This window comes from Bos mutus, chromosome 14, assembly GCF_027580195.1.
Source record: "Bos mutus isolate GX-2022 chromosome 14, NWIPB_WYAK_1.1, whole genome shotgun sequence".
Taxonomy (NCBI): Eukaryota; Metazoa; Chordata; class Mammalia; order Artiodactyla; family Bovidae; genus Bos; species Bos mutus.
The window spans coordinates 19,726,103-19,753,108 of record NC_091630.1 but is presented as its reverse complement, the minus strand read 5'-3'; the positions used below and the strand labels follow the sequence as shown (position 1 = coordinate 19,753,108).

Sequence of the window (27,006 nt, the reverse complement as noted above, 5' to 3'; positions counted from 1 at the left end):
GGAGTGGTTACTTGTGGGGAATGGGACTGAGAAGTGGATGGGGTGGGGTAACAAGCTGCTCTCCTTTCCTCTTAGCTTTATAGTTTGATCTGACCTTTTAAAATAATATGCAAATGATAGCTTGATTAAAGATATGAGTCTAATAAAGATAAAAAGAATAAAGGAGTCTTTAGCCTTGTATTGGGTCACGCAGTTGGACTCTAAGCTGCCGCATGGGAAAGGATAGCTGTCCCCATCTAGAGGCACTGCATCTTCCTTTTATACTCATGAGTGCAGCCATCTGTGACCAGTTATGGGAAGGTTATAAAGACCTCCAGAATGGCTTGTTTATTGCAAAAGATAAGCCCAAATCATGCTGAGTCAACTTGAAATACTGGTCTGCTATTCATGCGTTATTTCAATTAAAGGAAAGTGTCTTCTTGGCTTGTGTGTTCTCAGTCGCTCAGTTGTGTCTGACTCTTTGTGACCCCATGGATCGATCGTAGCCCACCAGGCTTGTCTGTGCACAGGATTTCTCAGGCAAGCATACTGGAGTGGGTCACCATTTCCTCCTCCAGGGCATCTTCTCGTCCCAGGGATTGAACCGTGTCACTTGCATCTCCTGCATTGACAGGTGGATTCTTTACCGCCTGGGTGCCACCTGTGAAGCCCTTATTCTTGGCGTGAATGTGTTTCGTTAGACAACTTCTGTGTTAAAGTTGTGGGGCTGTTGCCATTTTGGGATTGAGTCAGACTTTATCAACTCATCAGTGGGGGAGACACTCAGGTGGTATTTCTCTTTTATGAGTGTTGTCCCCTGAAGTTTTTTTTTTTTTCTTTTTGTTCCTTATGCACCAAAAGAGAAAAAGTCATTGTTAATAAACAGAAGCAGTGGAATACATTGACTTTTCTCTTGTCCTTTTGGAAGAAGGGAGAGGAGATGTTCATATCTCAGGAGTAATTCTTGGTTTTCTATTGAGGTCTCTATTGTATTCTTCTCCTATGGACTGGAGAATGATTTGAATGAGAGCCATAGAGGGAATGGCCTCAGCCAGGGATTGAGAGGCAGGCCAAAAGCTCCCATGAATGTGCAGCTCCATTACAGATGCACTGTGCTGGGAGGGAGCACTCACTTTCTTATCGCCAGAAAGTCTTCTGAACTTCATTCGACCATATGGTATCTTGAAAACTCCTTTCCTTTTATTTTTTTTAAAAGTTGTTAATTTCTTTACTGATGCCTCTAACATAAAGGCAATGATTCCTGCAGTGACCGAGGAATAATAATTTTAAATGTTAAACAACACCTAGGGATACGTTTTCTTTGTGGGGCTTTAATGGAGGCTGCATATTTAGACCCTTTGGAATGAGAGGTGGGAAGGGGAGGGGTGCTCCATATCTGTGTTAGTTGGACAAGGATTTGGGGAGAAGCTGCAGTTTGAAGGGGTCTTTTAATTTTCATCAATTTCTGGTAAGGACAGAGAACTTGTGTCCACCATATCTCCAAAGAGAGCTTTGCTTCTCAAATAACTGCCCATCTACAGAGCTATTATTTGAAAATACTAAGCACCAAGAGAAGGTGTCACAGTCATCGTCATTATCATTGTCACCATCATCTTCACACTTTCTTTTGAATGCATTTGATGATTCATTGGCAATATTTTGTGATGACATCATGTGTGTGGTAATAAGGAATTTTCTTATTGTGGTGGGAGTTTTGGGTTTTGAAGTTACATTTAGGAAGGCAATTTAAATACAACACATATTCAGTGACTGCTAGCCACCACTAGGTCATGTTCCCATCCATAGACTAAATTGTTGCCTCTAGGATTTGTCCAGCAACTGGTGGTTTCCATGAGGCTTAGTGTTGGAGAAAGCGCTAGCCATGCCCAGCTGAGTGTTTCTATAAGGCCTGGTAAAGGGCTTACAGCTGAGTGTTTCAGTTTTTTAAATTGTTATGTTAAAGCAATCGTTTTGTTTATGTTCAAATGATTTCTGTTAGTTAGCTGGGGGCTACTATAACAGAATGCCATATATTGGGTGACTTAAACAATATGCATTTATTTCTCAGTGTTCTGGAGGCTGAGAAGTCCAAGATCAAAGTGCTGGCAGATTCAGTGTCTGGTGAGGGCCTCTTCTGGCTACCGTGGCTGCCATCTTGCCATGTGCTCACATGGCCTCTTCTCTGTGTGTGCCTGGTGTATGGATGAGGAGAGAGAATTCTCTCTTTTTCTTCTTATAGGGCATTAATCCCACCACAGGGGCTCTACCCTCATGACTAGGTCTAAACCTAGTTACCTCCCAAAGGCTGTACCTCCTAATACCATTACACTGGGGATTAGGGCTTCAGTGTATGACTTTTGGGGAGATATAACACTCAGGCCACAACAGGTTCTTAATGTTTTTCTTCTAATGATGAAAAGGAGGTGGTCTTCAAATATCAGCATGATGTCTAGTTAAAAGTACGGGTACAGAACTTTAGCTGGCCGACTGACTGAGTCAACAGGAGAAATAATGGAAAAGGAGTGTGGATTCAGAGAGCCGAGAGAGCATGCTTGTGTGGAAAACCAATAGGTTTTTACCTTCCTGTTATCTGAAAGCTCCTCAACATGAAATCCATAATAGGCATGAATGGGCTAAACTATTTTTAAGCCCAGGGACTGTTTGTGCCGCAGGGTACTCCTCTTTTCATCAGTCTGATATTAATAATATTAAAGAACAGTTTTCTATATGAAAAGGGCTTTGTTGGGTTAGTGAAAACCAAATGACTCATTAGAGACTTAACCTCAAAAATAATGTGCTAATGCATTTGAATTCTAAACAGAGCTGGTTTAGCCTGGTCATATTGTATTTCTGTGATTTATTGACCCTTTAAACAGTACATTTTCTAACATTGTGAAAACAACATTCTATCTCTTTTTCAGTTCAATATTTTATCTTTTTTATCTGTTCTTTTTTTGACAATAAGGGATGAACCACCAAGAGAAGGGGTAATAAAGAAGCCCTATTTATTGCTTCTCTTTCACGGAGCAGTTCTCAAATTTGGGGAGTGTGCATAAAATGCAGACAAGAGCCCCCCAGATTTAGATTCAGAACATAAGGAAAGGAGCCCATGAATCAGAATATTTAATAAATACCACAGGTAATTATAGGGCTTCCCTGGGGGCTCAGTCGGTAAAGAATCCACCTGTAATGCAGAAGATGGCCTGCAATGCAGGAGACCTGGGTTCTATCCCTGGATTGGGAAGATCCCCTGGAGAAGGAAATGACAACACACTCCAGTATTCTTGCCTGGAGTATTCCCTGGACGGAGGAGCCTGGTAGGCTATAGTTCATGGGGTTCCAAGAGTCGGACATGACTTAATGACTAAACCACCATCACAACACAGGTAACTATGATACAGGTAGCTTGACACCAAACTTGGGTGGGGGAGGGGGGACAACAACAAACAAAAAGAAAAAAAAACCCAAACCCTCTCTAATATCAAAACTTGTCCCATATCTCAAACCCTTAAAGTCTATATGCTCTTAGAAGCTTTGCCATAATGCCTAGTGAGTGGGCTGAAGACCTAGGCTCAGCAAAGGTCCTTCATACCCCACTGCTGCTGCTGCTGCTAAGTTGTTTCAGTCGTGTCCGACTCTGTGCAACCCCATAGACGGCAGTCCACCAGGCTCCCCTGTCCCGGGATTCTCCAGGCAAGAACACTGGAGTGGGTTGCCATTTCCTTCTCCAATGCATGAAAGTGAAAAGTCAAAGTGAAGTCACTCAGTCGTGTCTGACTCTTAGCGACCCCATGGACTGCAGCCCACCAGGCTCCTCCATCCATGGGATTTTCCAGGCAAGAGTACTGGAATGGGGTGCCATCGCCTTCTCCGTCATACCCCACTGGCAGTGTGTAATTTGAGAACCATTGATTAGGTATAAACCTGCACCAGTACTGACTTCTCTGTGTGACTGCAGTTTCTGGGGGAGCCCCAAGCCCTTCACACCCGCTGTGCAGAATGGCCACAGACTTTCAGTGTCCCCCAAAGGCTCCCTGGAGCCCATGCTTTTGTCTGAGAGCTTTCCTTCCAAGTAAAATGATCCCGAGGTATTCCCTTTGATTAGTGGGAACACCTGCTAAATTCCCTTCCCTGTTGAGCCTTTGACAAGAACATATTAATCCATTGGGGTTGAGGTCCCCTGAAGTTCCATGAGCAAGCTCCGACAGGAAAAAAACAATGATATGCTCAGGAGCCAACCCTTACAATCCTCAGTGAAGCATGCTTACCTGCTGCCTTCGTGCTCTCTGAAAGCCTGCCATGTGACATAGTAGATTGTTTTTGGATACTTCAGCAGGCCGGTCTTGAATGCTTATAGGAGGCTGTCAAGATGAACCTAGTATTAGGCTATAAAGGCCAGTTGGGGGTAGTTTAAATAAAGGTATTGGGTTGTTCAGAATAATGGAGCTCTTAAGCGAAAAGTCAAAATAGCAAACACTGCTGGCTGCTGGAGCACACCACACCATGAACCTTTCATGTGAAGTCACTGATTGGAAGAGAGATGGATGTTTTGGGGGTGGATTATTTTTTTTTAAAAAGATGGTGGGTGGCACCAAGGATCTATTTTTATTCGAAAGGTTTGAGAAATGCAATGAAATGGCTATGTGTTTGCAAGCAGGTCTTTCCTATTATTTGACAAGACGTGAATAATCGGAGGCAGAAGATGCAGTATTCCTGCCTCATTGCTGTGGCACTTCGCTGGCTGTGCTTTGTAATATTTGGGCAAATTTGCCATTATCTTTGTGTCTCAATTTTTCACTTATTTAACTTTGATTTAACGCCCCGTGGCATGATGGGATTTCCTTAATTGCTGGCAGATTGCTTTGTATGTTTGGATGTGCAAAGAGAAAGTAATCCAATTTATTAATTATGCATTGCAGTTAATATTCATTTAAAGCTGTCAAGTGATTAGCTGTAAGAGATGCGTGAGAAAAGGACTATTAAAACAGCAACTGTTGTTTCTGTAGATAGGGCCCATTGCTGTTATAGTAATTCAGCTGGTAAAAATCTGCCTGCACAGTGCAGGAGACCCCAATTTGATCCCTGGGTCAGAAAGATCCCTGGGGAAGGGATATGCTCCCCACTCCAGTATTCTTAGGCTTTCCTGGTGGCTCAGACGGTAAAGAATCCACCTGCAATGCAGCAGACCTGGGTTCAATCCCTGGGTTGGGAAGATCCCCTAAAGGAGGGCATGGCAACCCACTCCAATATGCTTGCTTGGAGAATCCCATGGATAGAGGAGCATGGTGGGCTATACAGTTCATGGGGTCGAAAAGAGTCTGACACGACAGAACAACTAAGCACACAGCACAGCTGTTACACCTGTAACCTTTCAAAGAAATGCACGGTTGTAGCTTTAAATCCTCCTAATTTAATGAAAATTGCATCCTGGGTGGCAGAATTGTTTCTGTTCTTCCTTTTTTTGGAAAGTGAAGGCTTTCATGCTGTGACTGTCTTCAAAAGAGTGGGTTCCATGTTCTGGGAATAGGGATCATGTTTCATGAGAAGAAGAGTTAATCCATCCTATCTTCAAACTGTGACTTTGCTAGGGACTGGAAAAGTCATGGGAAAGACACGTATACTTCTGGGTCTCAGTTTCTTTCCCTATAAAATGGTATTATGTTTGTGTGTATTATGGTTGTGCAGAATATCCGCTTTGTCCAGCTCACTTCCCAGGAGCATTGTGAAGGTTAGAAAAGGAACAAACAGCAGGTAGCTGGTAGCTTTGCAGTCTCTGCTCTAGATTCAGTGCTGTTGGTGTGCATGAAACAGATGTCTCCTGAAGCTAGTGCAGGGAAAGAGGAAAGAAGAAAGGACGGGCTGGAGATTCTAAAACCTGCCTAAAGTCTAATTGACGTTTCGTAGACAGACTCTTACAATATTACTTGTCTCTCTCATCATAGCTTTCTTTTAATTTATCTCCCTTTTACAGACTTTTTACTAGTTCTGTTTTTTACTTTCCAAAGGCTCTTAGAGGTCCTTGGTACCACTAGCATCTGGATTTCTTCTCATTTTTTTGTCTTCTCTACTTTCTTGGTCCACCTTTAAAATTCCTTTTCATGTCCACTTCTAGGAACACAACCAAGTGTCCATAACCCCAAGTAACTTGTACCCTGTGGAGGAGCCATAGGTTGAGGCTGCCGCTGTAGTCAGCACTTCTTCAGGCAGCGGTGAGATGATTCTCCCAACATAATTCAGGTTCTGTCAGAATAAATCTTTCACTCAAATAGTGCTAAGTCATTCCAGGTTCCCCTCAGAAAAGAGACAGGGAAGGGATGGAGAGCAGGTTCGGGAATGCTGTGAGCAGAAGTTGGTTAAAAGAGTCAACATGATTTCAGAGGGGTCCTCTAAGGAGGTGGGTGTTTGGGAAAGTTGGTTTAACATTGCTTCTCTCCATTCTCTGAATTCTCCATCCTGGCCAGCAGGTTGTGCGAATGTGAGTATCGGCCGCATCATAAATGGGTCACAGATACAGCAGAGCGAAAAGTGTAGATGATTGTACAAATCCACCATCACCATTAGAAAAACAGCTTACAGTGTGCATCCTTGAAAAGGGAAGGCAAGCCATTTACTGCATGGAATTACAGTTATGTGCACAGCAGCGTTAGAGAGACATGCCTAGAGAGACAGCATGACATCCAGTCCCATCACTTCATGACAAATAGGTCGGGAATAAGTGGAAGCAGCAACAGATTTTATTTTCTTGGGTTCCAAAATCACTTTGGACGGTGCCTGCAGCCATGAAATGAAAAGACGCTTGCTCCTTGGGAGTAAAGCCATGACAAACTGAGACAGCATGTTTTTTTTTTAACTCAATTAAAAAAAAATTTATTTTTTATTGTGCTGGGCTTTGTTACTGCACAGGTTTTTCTCTAGTTGTGCGAGTGGGGGTTACTTTAAGGTTGTGATACACGGCCTCTCATTGCAGTGGCCTCTCTTGTTGCGGATCACGGGCTCTAGGGTGCCCGGGCGTCAGTAGCTGCGGCTCCTGGGCTCCGGAGCACAGGCTCAGTAGTGGTGCACGGGGTGAGTTGCTCTGTGGTATGTGGAATCTTCCCAGGCTAGGGATCGAAGCTATGTCTCCTGCATTGGCAGGCAGATTCTTTACCACTGAGCCACCAGGAAAGCCCATAAACATAGAATATTATATAAATATTCATAAGCACATAAAACCAACTTTTTGAACCATACAGGCCTGGTAACATCTCCATGGTTTGTACTTCCTGGGTGTGGTACTTGCTACTAGCTGCCTATTTACGTGTCCCCTTTCTTTCTTACGAGCAGAACCTGATTTTGCACAGGGCAGCAGTGGATGCTGTTAAAAACTCAATTCCTCATCCCTAAAGGTGGCCATGGGACTCGGTTCTGAGCAGAAAGAGGTTAAGTAGAAGCCTGTGGTGCTGTGACTTCACTTTCCTCTCTCCTTTTGTCTGGAACGCAGTTGATGGCGAGAGGTATGGTAGCCATCTTATGAATAGCAGAAGAAATCCACGCATAAGGAACGTGGAGCAGCAGTAGTCACAGGTTCACAGCTAAATGTAACCATAACTGAAATGCCTATAATTGGTTAAAAGACATTCTAGCTTATGCATTTATTTATAACTTCTTCACATTCTTTGTAGAAAGAGTTATGCATACATCTGTATTCCCATAAATCATAAATATTTTGTGTGAGTCAATATGCCCATAGTAAGAGATTGAGGATTTCCTGTGGAACTGACTTGACAGTTGTTGATTCAAGTTCGGTCAGGAGACTGTGGAGCTTAATTCCTGAGACCCAGAGACCAATGAGGAAGCATACAGGTCACCAGTCTGGCTTCGGGGCACAAGGATTAAGATCTCAAAGGAAGTAAGGGTAACAAACAGGAAGTCAGGCCAGACTCTTAGGGGTTCAGAATGAGTTGTTACACCAAGGGCAGGAACTTCGGAGGTAACAGTTAAAGACAGGGAGAACTTCACAGATTACGACCAGAATCTAGTGTCTTAGAGTGGACACTAGGCTGTATTTCTGGTGCCGTTTCCTCCACTAGAATCTGTCCACTTGCTTTTCCTCTGCCTTAGTGCTGCTAGAGGCCCGGGGAGTGCTGAAAAATGAGGGCAGGTGTCAGTGGGCACTGACATTTCTGTTACATCTCTGGTGATGGCAAGATTTTTTTCTACAGACTAGCTTATGGCTTGGGAGTAGGAAATGGCACCCCACTCCAGTATTCTAGCCTGGAAAATCCCATGACGGAGGAGCCTGGTAGGCTACAGACCATGGGGTCGCGAAGAGTTGAACACGACTGAGCGACTTCACTTTCACTTTTCACTTTCATGCATTGGAGAAGGAAATGGCAACCCACTCCAGTGTTCTTGCCTGGAGAATCCCAGGGATGGAGGAGCCTGGTGGGCTGCCATCTATGGGGTCACACAGAGTCGGACACGACTAAAGTGATTTAACAGCAGCAGCAGCAGCAGCAGCTTCTGGCTCTGTATGTTTCAAAACTTGCTTCTCCTCCAGCCTACATACTTCCAGTGCTGGGCACCGTGAGGTTCCTAGGGTCCTAAGATGTGTTCACATCTTTTGGCCTCGCCTTTTCATTAGTTGACAATGGATGAGTCAGCGCAGGGAATGGTGGGAATATTCCTGAAAACCACATCTACCATGGGACAGCCAGCAATACCTTAACTATACCTGGAAATGATCATAAACCTTATTAATACATCCTGTGATGCCCCAAACCAAATGTATCCTAAGGCAACTTCCTTTTATCCAGACCCCAAAATGTCCAGGGCACTTCCAATGCCACCTAAAGTGAGACAGAGTATGATGAAGGAGAAATTGTGGTTGAGATAATGGTTTTAACCAGTTGCTGTTGAAATAACTTATTTAAGCAAAATTAAACAAACAAATAAATGACAATGTAGGTACACTGTTAGGAACCTACCTAGAATATAAGAAAGGCCCTGTGCCCTCAGAAAGGCTCCTGAAGCTGCAGCTTCTTTAGCTTTACGGTAAACCCATCTATGTGCATTTCTTTAAAGAGATGTGCCTGTGGCATGCATGGACACCCTTTGGACTGTTTTGTATGCTGCCAGACAATTTAAGGGCAATTTAAATTTTTTAGCAACTTAAATTATGTTTTGTTTAATCATTCAGTTGTATCCGACTCTTTGCAACCCTGTGAACTGTAGCCAGCCAGGCTCCTCTGTCCATGGCATTTTTCAGACGAGAATGCTGAAGTGGGTTGCCTTTTCCTCCTCCGGGGGTCTTTCCGACCTAGGGACTGAACCCACGTCTCCTGTGTCTCCTGCATTGCAGGCAGATTCTTACTTGTTGAGCCAAGGGGGAAGCCCCAAATAATGTTTAGTTTGCTTTGAAATTAGGTGATCCATGCTGTTGGTAAAAAGAAAATGAAAAAAAAAAAATTTACTGTTAAATTCGCAGTTATCTTACTATGTAGGGATTTTGTATTTTCTTTCAGATATTCTCCTTGTTGAATATATATATACATATAAATATATATATATATATATATTTCCATTTCCTCATCTGTAAAAGGGGACAACTTCAATACGTTATTTTGAAGATTAGTTATATGATGTGCTTTATTCAGTTCAGTTCAGTTCAGTTCAGTCGCTCAGTCATGTCCGACTCTTTGCGACCCCATGAATTGCAGCACGCCAGGCCTTCCTGTCCATCACCAGCTCCTGGAGTTCACTCAAACTCGTCCATCGAGTCGGTGATGCCATCCAGCCATCTCATCCTCTGTCATCCCCTTCTCCTCCTGCCCCAATCCCTCCCAGCATCAGAGTCTTTTCCAATGAATCAACTCTTCACATGAGGTGGCCAAAGTACTGGAGTTTCAGCTTTAGCATCAGTCCTTCCAATTAACACCCAGGACTGATGTCCTTTAGAATGGACCGATTGGATCTCCTTGCAGTCCAAGGGACTCTCAAGAGTCTTCTCCACCACGACAGTTCAAAAGCATCAGTTCTTTAGTGCTCAGCTTTCTTCACAGTTCAGCTCTCTCATCCATACATGACCACTGGAAAAACCATAGCCTTGACTAGACGGACCTTTGTTGGCAAAGTAACGTCTCTGCTTTTGAATATGCTATCTAGGTTGGTCATAACTTTCCTTCCAAGGAGTAAGCATCTTTTAATTTCATGACTGCAGTCACCATCTGCAGTGATTTTGGAGCCCCCAAAAATAAAGTCTGACACTGTTTCCACTGTTTCCCCATCTATTTGCCATGAAGTGATGGGACCAGATGCCATGATCTTCGTTTTCTGAATGTTGAGGTTTAAGCCAACTTTTTTCACTCTCCTTTTTCACTTTCATCAAGAAGCTTTTTAGTTCCTCTTCACTTTCTGCCATAAGGGTGGTGTCATCTGCATATCTGAGGTTATTGATATTTTTCCCAGCAATCTTGATTCCAGCTTGTGCTTCCTCCAGCCCAGCGTTTCTCATGATGTACTTTGCTGTTTCTTACATATTGTTAAATATCCCTAAAAAATGGTTACTTAAAAAAAATTCTTTTATTTATTATTTACTTTAGCTTCTCTGTGTCTTCCTTCCTGTGCATGGGCTTTTCTGTAGTTGCAGTGAGTGGGGGCTATTTTTCATTGCATTGCATAGGCTTCTCATTGCAGCGGCTTCTCTTGTCACAGAGAATGGGCTCTACGGTACGAAAACTTCAGAAGTTGCAGCATGTGGGTCGCAGGCTCTAGAGTGTGGGTTCAGTTGTGTGGCACACAGACTTAGTTGCTCCGGGGCATGTGGGGTCTTCCTGGACAGATCGGACCTGTGTTCCCTACATTGGTAGGTGGATTCTTAACCATTAGATCACCAGGGAAGTCCCTAAAGTAGTTACTTTTAAAAATAACTGTGTAACATTCTAAAATTCTCTATTATTGAACATTTAGGTTATTTTAATATGTTTTATATTATAAATAAGGTGCTAAACGTCCTTAAACATGTATTTGTATATGCATTTTTTACTATGCACATAATAAACTCAAAGAAATTGAGTTACCACGACACATGACAAATGTAAAGAATTTTGTGCCTATGCATTCGTTGCTCTCTAGAAAATCTTTATGAATTTATACATGTATATTTAATTAATTAAATATTTTATTTTTGGTTGCACTACGTCTTTGCTACCGTGTGCAGGCTTTCGCTAGTCGTGGAGGGCGAGGGCTGCTCTTCAGTTGTGATGCACGGGCACCTCATCGCCGTGGCTTCTCTTGTCGTGGAGCACAGACTCTAGGCGCCTGGGCTTCAGCAGTTGCAGCTTGAGGACTCTGGGGGCAGGCTCAGTAATTTTGGCACTTAGTTTCCCCATGACATGTGGAATCCTTGAGGACCAGGGAATAAACCCGTGTCTCCTGCACTGGCAGGCAAATTCTTACCTCTGTACCTCCAATGGAGTCCTGAATTTATATTTTTTAAAGAAATGTGTGAGAATGTTTTCCTAAACCTTTGCCAGAAATATTTACTATTATAAAAAAAAGTCTTTGGGATGGTATCTTTTGGTTTTATGCTCGTTTCTCTGATTGTTGTGATGATGAATACTTTTTATATGCATTCTGGTTTTGTGTTTCTTTTGCAAATTGTCGGTTCATATCCTTAGGCAAGAGGTTTTAATTAGATAATTTTTTTTGTGTGTGAAGTTGCTCAGTCATATCTGACTCTTTATAATCCCGTGGACTGTAGCCTACCAAGCTCCTCTGTCGTGGAATTTTCCAGGCAAGAGTACTGGAGTGGGTTGCCATTTCCTTCTCCAGGAGAATATTCCTGACCCAGGGATCGAACCCAGGTCTCCCGCATTGCAGACAGATGCTTTACCATTTGAGCCACCAGGGAAGGCAACGCATTTCCCCAGGTGCCTAGAGCTTATCATCATCATCATCATCACTATTATTTTTTGTTTTCCCCTGTCTGCTCTTTCTCTGGCTTTTCTTCCTCTCCCTAAATAAAGGAATGTTCCCCAAAGCTGTTCTTAACCCTCATTTTTATTTGTCTGTTAAGACTGAGCCATATGAAACGACAATTTTTAGAAGGTTTAAAAATGGCCAAATACCAATAATCTTATATAGTTAAATCTGATCTATTTCTTTTGACAATCTGCTTCAGTCTCCTTCTATGCATCCATCTTCCATCTGTCCATCCATTCATCCAACAGATCTTTATTAACTAGCTATACGTGTCAGTCCTCTAAGAATGACTCACCCCTGAATCATCTTTAGCTGTGACCTTTCTCCTGAGCTCCTTTGTATTTTATGAGCTGGCAAATCAGGTACACTGGCTCTGTAATACTCTTTACACCTTCTGTGTTCCTGATGTATCTACCTTGGTTCCGATTCTCATTTAGCGTGTCTTAGTGTGCCTGGGCTGCTATAAAGAGACACGGTAAACTAGGCGGCTCATAAAACAACAGGCATTCCCTTTCCACGGTTCTGGAGGCTGGAGTCCAAGATCATGGCACCAGCAGATTTGTGTCTGGTAAAGGACTTACTTCCTCATAGATGGTGCCTTCTCACTGTGTACTCGCACGGTGGAAGGGGTAAAATAGCTGTCTGGAGTCTCTTTCTTAAGGACACTGATCCCATTCATTAGGCTTCACCCTCATGATCTTAGCATCTTCCAAAGGCCTCACCTCTCAATCCTCATCATGGGGATTAGGACTTCAGCATATGAATTTGGAGAGAACACGAATATTCAGACCTTCGCAATGCTAGTGTTTTCTCTCTTGCAATCTTCTCTTCCTTCTCTCACCTTCACTCTACATTTCCTTAGGTTCAAACTTTTTTCCTTCTTTCGAGGGTCCTTTTAAATATAGTGCCTCTACCCCCGTTCTTCACTACAACCTCAGAAATTTCATGTCTAATATCCTTTTACATGCACATCTTTTCTGGAACTTTTTATCCTCCTACCATCTGGTTGTTTCTATATTTTCTTTCCTATTGAGAGATCATTTATATAGAGTAAATGAAAAAAATCTTAGTTGTACAATGTAGTGAATTTTTACACATGCATATTCCTGGCAGCAACCACTCAGATGAAGACAGAACATTTCCACCACCACAGTAAGTTCCCTTATGGTCTTTCCCAGTTAATGACTACTACCAGCTACCAAAGGTAATCTGCTCTGGTTTCAGTCATCATAGATTAATGTTAATGTCCTTGGGCTTCTAATTAGTGGCATCATATACTATGTACACTTTTGTGTCTGGCTACTTTTGCTCAAGATATTGCTTTTGAATTTCATCCATGCTATTGTGTCTATCAATTTTCCTTTTTGTTTTATTGCTGTGTAGAATTCCATTGTATAACAGTTTGTTTATACATTCCCCTGTTGGCAAACTTGGGTTGTTTCCAGTTTTTCACAATTATAAATAAAGATACTATAAATATTCTTAAACAAATTCCTTTTTCTCATGCATGTATACTGAGGAATGGATTGCTGGATCGTAGGGTATGTATATGTTTAACATTACAAGAAATCACCAAACAGTTTTCCAAAGGGATTATTTGATTCTATATTTTTACTAGAAATATATGAGTTGATATACATCCTCATCATCTTTTGATGCTATACATCTTTTCCATTGTATTGTATCTGTAGAAGTATCTAGTTGTGATTTTAATAAAGCTTGTGGTTTAATTCCACCATGAATAATGATATTGAACACATGAGCTTGCTTGTGTGCTTTGTTGCTTAGTCGTGTCTGACTCTTTGCAACCCCATGGAGCCCCCCAGGCTCCTCTGTTCATTGGATTCTCCAGGCAAGAATACCGGAGTGGGTTGCCATTCCCTTCTCCAGGGGATCTTCCTAACCCAGGGATCGAACTCAGGTCTCCTGCATTGTAGGAGGATTCTTTACCATCTGAACCACCAGGGAACCCCGCATTTTCCTATACTTTTTGTTTATTTGGATGTCATCTCTTGTAAAGTGCCTGTTTAAGTTTTTGCCCAGTGTCTTCATTACAGTAGTTTTATAATATGTCTTAAAGTCTGGAAGTTTAAGCCCTCCAACATTGTTTTTCTCAATTGTCTTAACTATTTTGGATCCTTTGAATTCCCATATAAATTTCAGAATAAGCTTGTCAGTTTCTGAAACAAAACAAAACAAAACAAAACAAAAAAACTGCCTGCTAGGATTTTGACTGGGACTCTACGGAACCTGTAGGTCAGTTTGGGATAGTTGATATCTTAGCAATGCACTTGCTTAGGTCTTCTTTCATCTCAGTTATTTTTTCAGTGTATAATTCTTACACGTATTTTGTTAAATTTATTCTTGCGTGTCTGATTTTTTTATGCCATTGTAAATGGTATTACTTTAAAAATTTTATCTTCTGATTGTTGATTTCTAGAATATAGAAATGCAAATGGATTTTGTATTCTAATTTTGTAACTTATCTCAATTCACATGCTAATTGTTATAGTTGTTTGTAAAAACGTTCCTTTGGGTTTTCTAGGAACATAATTATGTCATCTGCTAATAAATAAGTTTTCCTTTCTAATATTTATGTCTTTTATTTTTAAAAATTTCTTGCCCTACTGCAAAATTTTTGTACGTTTTTTTTTTTTTCTTCCCCCACTAAACTGTAAGCTACTTGAGGCAAGATTCTTTGAGGCAAAGACATGGTACTTTAAGAGAATTTTGGTTGACTATTCAAATGACAATGGGGAAAATAATGAAATTAAAGCTATAATTTACTATTCTGTATAATCAGTAAACAACCACCAGCAAGAAAAAGGATGTTTGTTAAAACCCACTTTTGTGAGTTGGTACGTCTTGATTTGTAAGGGTTACTGCAGGTAGTCTGAAGTCATCCTGCCTGGTTTGTGGTTCCCATTTCTAGGATGCTTCTCAGAGGTTATGTTCGTGTTATATGACTCTTGCTAAGCATTTTGAGACTTCTAAAATAGCAGTGACTGCTTCTCCCCAGGATATCACGGAGCAGATGGATTCCTGGACTTCATTGCCTTCAGTCCCAATTCCCCAGGCTTCTGTTGGTGTAGGAAAAAAAATCTGCATTTTCAATATTACTGGAGTGAAGCCTGGGAAATTTTCAGTTTTGAGCCTTTAAATTCCAGGAGCAATGTTATTTTTAGGTTGCTAGTATGCACTTGGAGTTTGTGAGTGAGCCTAAGGAGTGAGGATGAGAGTTCCTGTGAGTGGGCGGTGGTCTTTTCCCAGTACGCGGTGGCTTTTGCCCATTCTGAAGATTCATAGGATGGTGAAGTGGCAGCCTGGGACGTGAGATGACTCCAAGGGCCGGAGGAAGAACACTGATAGGACTTTGCTGCCCATCTTTGCATTTTGGTTGCAGTAGCCATTTCTTTCTTGCATTCCGTTGTCCATGTGGCTGGAAAAGGATGTTTCTTCCATTGTGTGATATTTGTTTCTAAGGAGCTAATTCTATTGTTTCTTTGCAAGCAGCGAAGATGCTGTTAGAGATTTAAGCAGTAGGTTGATAAAATGTTTAAGGCAGTTTTGAGTTGATGCCGCACGGACTGCTCTGTGATCGTCTCCATACTGGTTGACATTTTAGTATCTGATTAGGCTCACACGTCGATAAAGAACTAGCATATGAATGAACTAACTATATTCTTGCTGTTGAATAAATATGGATCAACTTGAAAAAGATAAGAATGATAGAAATAGTAGAAAAAAGAAAAATAAAAGAATGCATACCCTTGTAAATTTGGATTAATATGAATGTGGGGTGATTTTTTTCAAATAGTTGAATTTTTCAACTATTAGAAAAATATATTTGGTTCTCTTCAGCGTTTACATGGGGCTTCCCAGGTGGAATGTGAATTCAAGTGGGCCTTGGAAAGCATCACTATGAAAAAGGCTAGTGGAGGTGATGGAATTCCAGTTGAGCTATTTCAAATCCTGAAAGATGATGCTGTGAAAGTGCTGCACTCAATATGCCAGCAAATTTGGAAAACTCAGCAGTGGCCACAGGACTGGAAAAGGTCAGTTTTCATTCCAATCCCAAAGAAAGGCAATGCCAAAGAATGCTCAAACTACCGCACAATTGCACTCATCTCACACGCTAGTAAAGTAATGCTGAAAATTCTCCAAGCCAGGCTTCAGCAATATGTGAACCGTGAACTTCCAGATGTTCAAGCTGGTTTTAGAAAAGGCAGAGGAACCAGAGATCAAATTGCCAACATCTGCTGGATCATGGAAAAAGCAAGAGAGTTCCAGAAAAACATCTATTTCTGTTTTATTGACTATGCCAAAGCCTTTGACTGTGTGGATCACAATAAACTGTGGAAAATTCTGAAAGAGTTGGGAATACCAGACCACCTGATCTGCCTTTTGAGAAATTTGTATGCAGGTCAGGAAGCAACAGTTAGAAGTGGACATGGAACAACAGACTGGTTCCAAATAGGAAAAGGAGTACGTCAAGGCTGTATATTGTCACCCTGTTTATTTAACTTATATGCAGAGTACATCATGAGAAACGCTGGACTGGAAGAAACACAAGCTGGAATCAAGACTGCCAGGAGAAATATCAATAACCTCAGATATGCAGATGACACCACCCTTATGGCAGAAAGTGAAGAGGAACTAAAAAGCCTCTTGATGAAGGTGAAAGTGGAGAGTGAAAAGTTGGCTTAAAGCTCAACATTCAGAAAACTAAGATCATGGCATCCGGTCCCATCACTTAATGGGAAATAGATGGGGAAACAGTGGAAACAGTGTCAGACTTTATTTTTCTGGGCTCCAAAATCACTGCAGATGGTGACTGCAGCCATGAAATTAAAAGACGCTTACTCCTTGGAAGGAAAGTTATGACCAACCTAGATAGCATATTCAAAAGCAGAGACATTACTTTGGCAACAAAGGTTCGTCTAGTCAAGGCTATGGTTTTTCCAGTGGTCATATATGGATGTGAGAGTTGGACTGTGAAGAAGGCTGAGCGCCGAAGAATTGATGCTTTTGAACTGTGGTATTGGAGAAGACTCTTGAGAGTCCCTTGGACTGCAAGGAGATCCAACCAGTCCATTCTGAGGGAGATCAGCCCTGGGATTTCTTTGGAAGGAATGATGCTGAAGCTGAAACTCCAGTACTTTAGCCACTTCATGCGAAAAGTTGACTCATTGGAAAAGACTCTAATGCTGGGAGGGACTGGGGGCAAGAGGAGAAGGGGACGACAGAAGATGAGATGGCTGGATGGCATCACTGACTCGATGGATGTGAGTCTGAGTGAACTCCGGGAGTTGGTGATGGACAGGGAGGCCTGGCGTGCTGCGATTCATGGGGTTGCAAAGAGTCGGACACGACTGAGCAACTGATCTGATCTGATCTGATTTGATCCCAGGTGGCGCTAGTGCCAATGCAAGAGACATAAGAGACGCAGGTTTGATCCCTGGGTTGAGAAGATCCCCTGCAGGAGGGTACGGCCACGCTCTCTAATATTCTTGCCTGGAGAATCCTGTGGACAAAGGAGCCTGGTGGGGTACAGCCCATGGGGTTGCACAGAGTCAGACATGACTGAAGCAACTTAGCACCCATGCATGCAAATATTTACATAGTGACATTAAACAGTCTTCTGTAAGTATTTTTGATATTTATTTATTTAATTGAAATGCAGTTGACAGACAATATTATGTTTTTTTCACTATACTACATAATGATTTGACATTTGCATACACTATGAAATGATCATCACGTTAAGTCTAATAACCATCTATCACCATACAGAGTAACAGATTTGTAATAACCAACAAAGTTATTAAAATATTATTGACTGTATTCCTTACACTGTATATTGTATTCCCTACACTGTATATTGTATCCCCATGGCTTATTCATTTTATAACTGGAGGCTTTACCTTTTAATCCCTTTCACCTCTTTCCCCGCCTTTCATACCCTCCCCTCTGGCAAATAACTATTTGTTCTCTGTATCTGCAAGTCTCTTTTAATTTTGCTTTGTTTGCTTGTTTTGTTTTTCGGATTCTACATGTCAGTGAGGTCATATGTTATTTTGTGATTTTTTTCACTTATCGTAATACCCTCTAGGTGTAGCCATGTTGTTGCAAATGGCAAAATTTCATCTTTTTTATGGCTGAGTAATATTCCATTGTGTATATGTACATGCATCTTCTTTGTCCATTCATCCATCAATAGATGTAAGCAACTTAGGTTGCTTACATATGTTCATTACTATAAACGTTGTAGTGAACGCTGGGGGTGCATATATCTTTTCAAGTTAATTGTTTTGTTTTTGTCAGGTAAATACCCAGAAGAGAAATTGCTAAATCATATGATAGTACCATTTTTAATTTTGGAGGGAACCTCCATACTGTTTTCCATAGAGGCTATATCAATGTACCGTCCCACCAAAGTGCTTGAGGGTTCCCTTTTCTCCACATCATCATCAATCTGTTTTGTTTGTTTATATTCTCATGGAATATCATTTTCTATTCCCTCACTTTCAGTCCACATATGTCTGTAGATCTGAAGTGTGACTCTTGAAGGCAGCATATATATGGGTCCTTAAAAAAATTAATTCAGCCACTTTGTGTGTTTTGATTGGAGTATTTAATCTAGTACTTTTAAAGGAATTATGGATGCATACATACTTACTGCCATTTTGTTAATTGTTTTCTTGTTGTTTTCATTGTTCTTATTTTGTTCCTTTCTTCTCCTTTTACTCTCTTCTCTTACAATTTGATGACTACCTTTGTATTCTGTTTGGATTTCTTTCTCTTTTGTGTGGCTGTGTATCTATTTTAGATTTTTGGTTTGTAGTTGCTATGAGGTTCATCGGAGAAGGAAATGGCAACCCACTCCAGTACTCTTGCCTGGAAAATCCCATGGGTGGAGGAACCTGGTAGGCTACAGTCCATATATGACAACCTATATATATGAATTATTATTTTAGCTGATGATCTCTTAAGTTTGAATCATAACAGCCCTACATTTTACTCCTGTAGCCCCCCATTTAGTGTTTTGGCATCATACTTTACATCTTTTTGTTTTTTGTATCCTTTTATTACTAATTTCAGATATAGATCATTTTACTATTTTCATCTTTTAACCTTCCTACCAGCTTTATAAGTGATTGAATATTACCTTTATTGTATATTTGCCTTTATCAGTGAGATTTTCCTTTCATAATTTCATAATTCCTTTCATATTTATAGTTGTGGCCTTTTTGTTTTCCACTTTGAGAAGTCCCTTTAAAACTTTTAAACTTGCAAAGCCAGTTCAGTGATGCTGAACTCTTTTAGCATTGTTTATCTCTTGAACTCTATCTCTTCCTCAAATCTTAAGATAGCCTTGCTGGGTAAAGTAATCTTGGTTGTGTTTTTTTCCCCTTTTTATTACTTTGAATATGTTATGCCTGCTCTTCTGGCCTGCAGAGTTTCTGCTGAAAAGTCAGCTGATAGTCTTATAGGAGTTCCCTTGTATATAAGTAATTGGTTTTCTCTTGTTGCTTTTAAGATTCTTTATCTTTAATTTTTGACATTTTAATTTAATGTGTCTTGGTGTGTACCTCTTTGGGTTCACCTTGTTTGGGACTATCTGTGCTTTCTAAACCTTGATGTCTGTTTTATTCCCAAGTTTGGTAATTTTTCAGTTATTATTTCTCCTGCTCCTCTCTCTCTCTCTTTTTTCCTTCTGGGACCTCTATAATGTGAATTTTAGTGTGTGTGATATTGTTCCAGAGGCCTCTTAAACTATCCTCATTTTTAAAAATTATTTTTTCTTTTTTCTGTTCAGTTTTAGTGACTTCCGTTACTCTGTTTTCCAAATCCATTTTTACATATCATCTAATCTACTGTTGATTCCTTCTAGGTTAATTTTTAATTTCTGTTATTGTGTTCTTAAGCTCTGTTTGTGTCTTCTTTATTGTTCCTAACTTTTGTTGAAATTCTTGCTATGCTTCTCCCAAGTGTGGTGAGCATCTTTAAAATCATTCACTTGAACTCTTTATTAGGTAAATTATTTATTTCCGTTTCATTTAGTTCCTTTTCTGAGGTTTTGTCTTATTTCATTGTTTGGGACATATTCCTTTGTCTCCTGATTTTTTCCCAATTCTCTGTGTTTAATTCTAGGTATTAGGCAGGTCAATTATGTTTCCAGATATTGGAGAAATGGCCCTATGTAGATGTCCTATGGGGCCCAGCAGGACACTTCTCTCTGGTCACCAGAGTTATTTGCTCTAGGGGTGCCCCCTATGGGCTGTGTGTACCCTTCTGTAGTGGAGGGGCTGACTACTTTGGCTCACTGGTAGGCAGGGTTGGCTCCTGTCCTGGCTGTCTGTGAAGCCTAATGTGTGGCTGTGAGCCTCTGGTTGCAGAGTAGGCTTCCTGTGTAGCCCAGGGAAGCCACCACTAGGTGGCTGCCTACCTGCTGAAGGGTGTGACTGTGTTCCCACAGGACTCTCTGAGCTGACCAGGAGGCCATGGGGCTGGTTCTGGGTCAGGGCCCCGGGCAGGGCCAGGTCATTGCATGGCCATGTGACTGTTATTAATAGAACACTTCTCTTTGCTTCAGGGCAACTGGCACTTTGTCCAATCACCTGAATTCCTACCACCCAGAAATAATTACTGTTTTTACTTATTTGTTATGAAATAATTATAATTATTTTCCATTTCATTGCTTATACCAGCTACTTGGAAATCTGCTTTTGTCATTAAATGTTCTGTGATATGGGTATATTTCCATGTCAAAAAATACAGAGCTACATTATTTAAATGGGGTTCTTTCCTTGGTGGTTCAATGGTAAAAAAAAAAAAAAAAAAAAGTCAGTTGCCAATGCAAGAGACATGGGTTTGATTCCTGGGTTGGGAAGATCCCCTGGAGAAGGAAGTGGCAACCCACTTCAGTATTCTTGCCTGGGAAATCCCATGGACAGAAGAAGCCTGGTGGGCTACAGTCCATGGGGTCTCAAAAGAGTTGAACACAACTTAGGGACTAAACAACAACAGCATTATTTTAATAGCTTTTTAGTGTTTTTTTTGTGTGTGTGTGTGAGTTTGTGTGTATGTGTGTTTGTTTTTAAAATAATTTAACCAGTCCATTTTTTGATGGACATCTTTAAAATTTTTTTTTTTTTTTTTTTACTATTGTAAACAACACAGAAATGGGCATTGTTGTTCAGTTGCTAAGTTGCGTATGACTCTTTGTGACCCCATGGACTGCAGCACTCCAGGCTTCCCTGTCCCTCACTGATTTACTGGAGCTTGCTTAAAGTTGTGTCCATTGAGTTGGTAGTGCTATCCAACCATCTCATCTTCTGTCACCTCCTTTTCCTCCTGCCCTCAATCTTTCCCAGCATCAGGGTCTTTTCTAATGAGTCAGCTCTTCATATCACGTGGCCAATATATTGGAGCTTGAGCTTCAGCATCAGTCCTCAAATGAATATTCAGGGTTGATTTCCTTTAGGATTGACTAGTTTGATCTCCTTGCTATCCAAGGGTTTCTCAAGAGTCTTCTCCAACACCACAATTCAAGAACATCAATTCTTCATTACTCAGCCTTCTTTATGGTCCAGCTTTCACATCCATACATAACTACTGGAAAAACAATAACTTTGACTCTAGGGCATATTTACACATAAAATCTCGAGCATTTATCTGATCATTTCCTTATGATACAATCCTGGCAGGGGTATTCTAGGACTCAGTCTGTGTATATTTTACCTTTAGATTCATTTTGCCAAACTTGCATGTGGAAAATTTGAATTAATTTTTATTCTCATCTATATCATATGGGGAGTGTTTACCCACACCATTGCAAACACTATTTATTGTGAATCTTAACCTGTTTATATTTCTAAATTTTTATATATTTGTCTCTTTCTGAGGGTAATAAGCTGAATCCGTCAGAATCCAGTCAGAAAACTCCGTATCACACCAACTATTTCAACTAGCAGAGATTTCACACATGGAATTGGTTCCACATGTATTGAAAATCTGAAAGTACAAAAAGGAAATGCTAATGTCGCCCAGAGGTAGTAACTGCAAGAAGCAGCAGGGACGAGGTAGGAAGATGAGACCTGGGCAGTGTGGGGAGGGCCCTGGAGTGTGTGGGCTGGGCCCGAGGAGGGAGAAGCCTGTCTGGTGAGGTTGTGCCGCAGCTCGTGGTTTGACTGCCAGGAGGGTGTGGCCCAGCTGCTGGCATCCCGGGAGGCACCAGATGGCTGGTGCTAGAACTGTAGAGAGAAACTGGGGACTGAGGCCAGCCTTGGATGGCTGTTGGTTTGATTGCCAATAGAAACTGGAAACTGGAAGGAAGTCCCTTCTTTTTCTACTTACCTTCCAGTCTCTCTCTAGTGCTTCATATTGGCAGAAACTTCCAGGAAGCCGGTTGACAAGGGAGTTAGTGAAATCAATTTTGCAGAGTCCCATCCTCAACATTACAGAGTGGAAAAGAGAATGCTCGGCTTGGATCTAAGAGGCAATAAGTCATAACCAGGGGTGTTGCTTTGCTGGGACAGCCATATCAGAGTACCAGGAATTGAGTGACTTTGAACAACAGGAATTTATTGTATCACAGTTCTAGAGCCCAGAAATCAGAGATTAAAGTGTTTCTTATGAGTCATATTGGATTAGCAGTCCACCATACTTCAGTACAACCAAAATTTAATTTAACTGATTATATCTGCAATGACTTATTTGCAAATAAGTACACATTCTGAGATGCTAGGATTTTAACATATGAAATTTTGAGGCACAGAATTCAACACCAGACACCAGTATATAAACTTCTTTAGAAAAGGGTCCTTTTAGCCTTAAAATGCTATATTAATTCCTCTGTATGTTTCTAGTTCTGGGTACAAAGAATACATGTAATAATTGCTAAATAAATAAGTGCTCAATTAAGTGATGAACATTCATCTACAGGCTCTTAAATTTAAAGTCATTAGTGATGTAACAAAATGAATGGACAGAAAGTTGCAACATTTTTTAACATTAATATGCAAAAGCAGCTAATCTTACTTAGTTAAACAATTCTTATATGTGGGATTGTGTGCTTCCTGTTGTGATTTCATAGGCCTGTATTATGCTAGTAAACTCTGAAACTATCTAGAAATGAAAATGAAGGCCAGGAAGATTAGATGAAATGATTCTACTGCACAGGATTTAAAAACAATTATGATGTGAAAAGAACAGGAGTGCAGCAACTATTTTTTTGCATTGCCAAAGCCTAAATCAACCAGTTTAGTAGAGATGAAGGAAACCAAACAAACAAAACAATGGTAGCAAAAATTTACTAGGTGAAACCTTATCCAGATTTGCATGCTGCTAAGTGATGCGCTGCGGTTCATGGGGTTGCAAAGAGTCGGACACAACTGAGCAACTGAACTGAATTGAACTGATTATGCTAGTAACTTATTTCTAACATGTTGGTTAGAGTTTCATTAAGTTCTGCAAAATACATGGAACATTGTACTATCTGAGCAAATGAGATAAACTTGGTTCTAGCAATCAGATCAGCGATAACTCCAATCCTTAGGGATCTGATCAAGGCGTAGAGAGTTAGCACTAACTGTAACTTACAATGCACCAAGTCAGCCCTACCATGGAGGAAACTAGTGGTCAGTGTGCTGGGCTCGGTGGTTTGATGTGAAACTATATGACTTACCTTTGACTGTTACTTTTCTTCCTTCATCACTTTCCTTTTGTGATGCTTCCTCTGAACTTAGAGTGTGGAGTGAGGGGACAGAGGGAGTCTCTACCCTTGAAACCCTGTCAGTTTAGTGAGGGAAGCAGACAAGTGTTACACTTAATATGTGTTGGAGCAGAATGAGATGGATACTGGGGGAGACCATGGGCTAAGGGAGGACCAGGGGCCTTGCTGCCTTTGTTTCTTGGGTCCCAGCACAGGGCCTGGTGCCCAGTCAATGTTTACTTGTTGAAACGGGCAGCACAGTCCTGCAAGTGTTTAGAAGAGAAGTTACATTTGAACTTGGTGTTGAAGGAGAAGGAGAAGATGGTGGTATGGGGGAAAAATTCCATTTACCCACATCTTCTGTCTCTAAGCCTCCTTCTCTAGATATTTCTAAAATTTGAGTTATGGTGATGGGTGTGACCATGACCTACCTCTGTAGGGTGTTTCTAGGATAAACCTCTTTCCCCTAAGCCTCAGCATAGGACTGACTCAACCAGTCACAGGACCTCTGGGCAGGGAGTCTAGGAAACTGGACTACAGTCTCAGCTCATCACTAACTCTAAAATCTTGAACAACCCATTTAGCTACTTTGCTAAGTGTCTTTATGGATAATAAGCTAAATGATGTGGATGATGGATTAAAATGGATTTAATAGCAGATAGTAATCAGGCATTATTGTGAATTAGGAGGTTCATCTTAACCTTAACACTGATTTCGTGTACATGGATTACATGCAGATTACCTTCCAGGAGTTGTTGTTCAGTCGCCAAGTCATGTCCGACTCTTTGTGAGCCCATGGACTGCAGCACACCAGGCTTCTCTGTCCCTCACTATCCCCTGGAGTTTGCCCAAGTTCCCTTCCAGGAGATGGACATCCAAATGAGGGAGCAGAATCTCAGATCATTCTGGGATTGTGTGGGGTTGGCAAGTGATTCCAGGTTAGTTGGGTAAGGATTCATGAAGGGTTTGTTTGTTACTAATGGAGTGCTGAGAATGAGCTACTGCCATCATAGAGGTCAGGCTGAGCCAAGACCTGAAGGTAAGAAGAGAGAGAATTCTACAATGTGAGTGATAACGAGGTTGTATATCCATTCATTCTCCAGTTACCTAGCAAGTTCCTACTGTGTGTCAAACAGGGATCAAGACAGACACGGTTGCTTCTCTCTCGACATGTACTATTGAACAGGGAAATCAGGTTGCTGTTCAGTAGTTCAGTCATGTTCGACTCTATGCAACTCCATGGACTGCAGCATGCCAGGCTTCCCTGCCCTTCACCATCTTTTGGAGCTGGTTCAAACTCATGTCCGTTGAATTGGTGATGCCATCCAACCGTCTTGTCCTCTGTCGAACCCTTCTCCTGCCTTCAGTCTTTCCCAGCATCAGGGTCTTTTCTAATGAGTCAGCTCTTTGCATCAGGTGGCCAAAGTATTGGAGCTTCAGCTTTCAGCAACAGTCCTTCCAATGAATATTCAGGATTGATTTCCTTTAGGGAAATTGGGAGCTATACAAATAATTAAACAACTAATTAATTGTATTTATCATAATAAATGATAGAAAGCAAAAGTGCACTGTGCAATGATGTATGGTATCAGGACCTCCTCTGATGTGTGTTGAGAGGGCCAGGAGCTGAGAGCTAAGAATGAGGAGGAGCTGGCCAGGTGGGAGAAACCAGTGCAGCAGGAGCTTCATATGTGAAAACTGAAATGAAAATGGGTGTCTTCAGGAACCAGAAGAAGGCTCGCAGCTTAGGTAAATGATTTTGGACTTTGTCCTTGGAGCCTTGGGGACATGGGGTATGGTTGCAGTTTTGGCCTCTATTAGATAAGTGTTGGTTATGCAGATGAAGAAAAGTGGGCAGATGTGAAAGGAATTTCAGAGGAAAGATTATTTGAATTGGGGCTGATTTTATGCAAAAGGGAACGAAAAGAGTGAAATGTCTAGGTAGACTTGGGGTTTCTGGGTGGACAGTGAGGCCAACAACCAAAGGAGGTCCAGACTTGGTGCCGGAGGATAGTTGCCTCAGATCGGATGCTGTAGGTGTGTGCTCTTGTGGAACATTTAAGTGGAGGTGCCAAGGAGACATCCAAATGGTTCTCAGGATGGGGGTCTGTTTAGAGAGTCAGAGGTCTTTTATGGAGTCAGAGGTCTTTAATGTATGATAGATTATAATCGTAACCACCTCAGTGATGAGACTGGGAATAAAAGAGAGAGAAGAGGAAGGGGTCTATCTGATGGGAGTAGAAATAAAGTGAAAATCAGAAGGACAACAGAAGGCATTTACTTCAAACCTGAGATGAATCAATTCTTCCTTAATCAGATAGATTCTTGATCTGGAGGCTGCTATGCTTTTCTGAGGAATCCCAGGTGACCCAGTGGTAAAGAACTTGCCCGCCAATGGAAGAGATGCAGGAGACGAGGGTTTGATCCCTGCGCCAAGAAGATCCCTTGGAGGAGGGACTGGAAATCCATTCCAGTATTCTTGCCTGGAGAATCCCATGGACAGAGGAACCTGGCAGGCTACAGTCCATGGGGCCACAAACAGTCAGACATGACTGAGTGACTGAGCACACACGGACGCACTTTTCTGATCTGACTTAAATCTTCCTTCTTCCCTTGGGAGTGGTCTCCTGTGGAGATGACCCATGACATTGGGCCTACTGGAAACGGTAGTTTACTATTAAAAAAAAATTTATTTACTAAATTATAGTTGAGTTACAATGTTATATTAGTGTGAAGTGTACAGCAAAATGATTCAGTGATATATAAATTAAAATATATGTAAATTGTAAATATATATACACATATATCGGAGAAGGCAATGGCACCCCACTCCAGTACTCTTACCTGGAAAATCCCATGGATGGAGGAGCCTGGTGGGCTGCAGTCCATGGGGTCGCTGAGAGTCAGCCACGACTTAGCAACTTCACTTTCACTTTTCACTTTCATGCATTGGAGGAGGAAATGGCAACCCACTGCAGTGTTCTTGCCTGGAGAATCCCAGGGACGGCAGAGCCTGGTGGGCTGCTGTCTATGGGGTCGCACAGATTCAGACACGAATGAAGTGACTTAGCAGCAGCAGCAGCATACACATATATATTTATTTTTAGATTCTTTTCCATTATAGGTTATTACAAGATATTGAATATAGTTCCCTGTGGTAATCAGTAGGTTTTTGTTGTTTATTTTATATACAGTAGTACATATCTGTAAATCCCCAATTCCTAATTTATCCCTTCCCCTCTTTCCTCTTTGGTAGCCATAAGTTTGTTTTGTATGTCTGCGAGTTGATTTTTGTTTTGTAAATAGTTCATTTGTACCTTTTTTTAAAGACTCCATATTTGCTTTTCCCT

General features: G+C 41.3%; 1 protein-coding gene across 2 annotated transcripts in view; it reads left to right on the top strand.

The window, feature by feature from the left end:
* NCALD (neurocalcin delta) overlaps positions 1–27,006 on the top strand; it is a 466,586-nt gene that overhangs the window by 50,396 nt on the left and 389,184 nt on the right. The gene's annotated exons all lie outside the window — the stretch shown is intronic.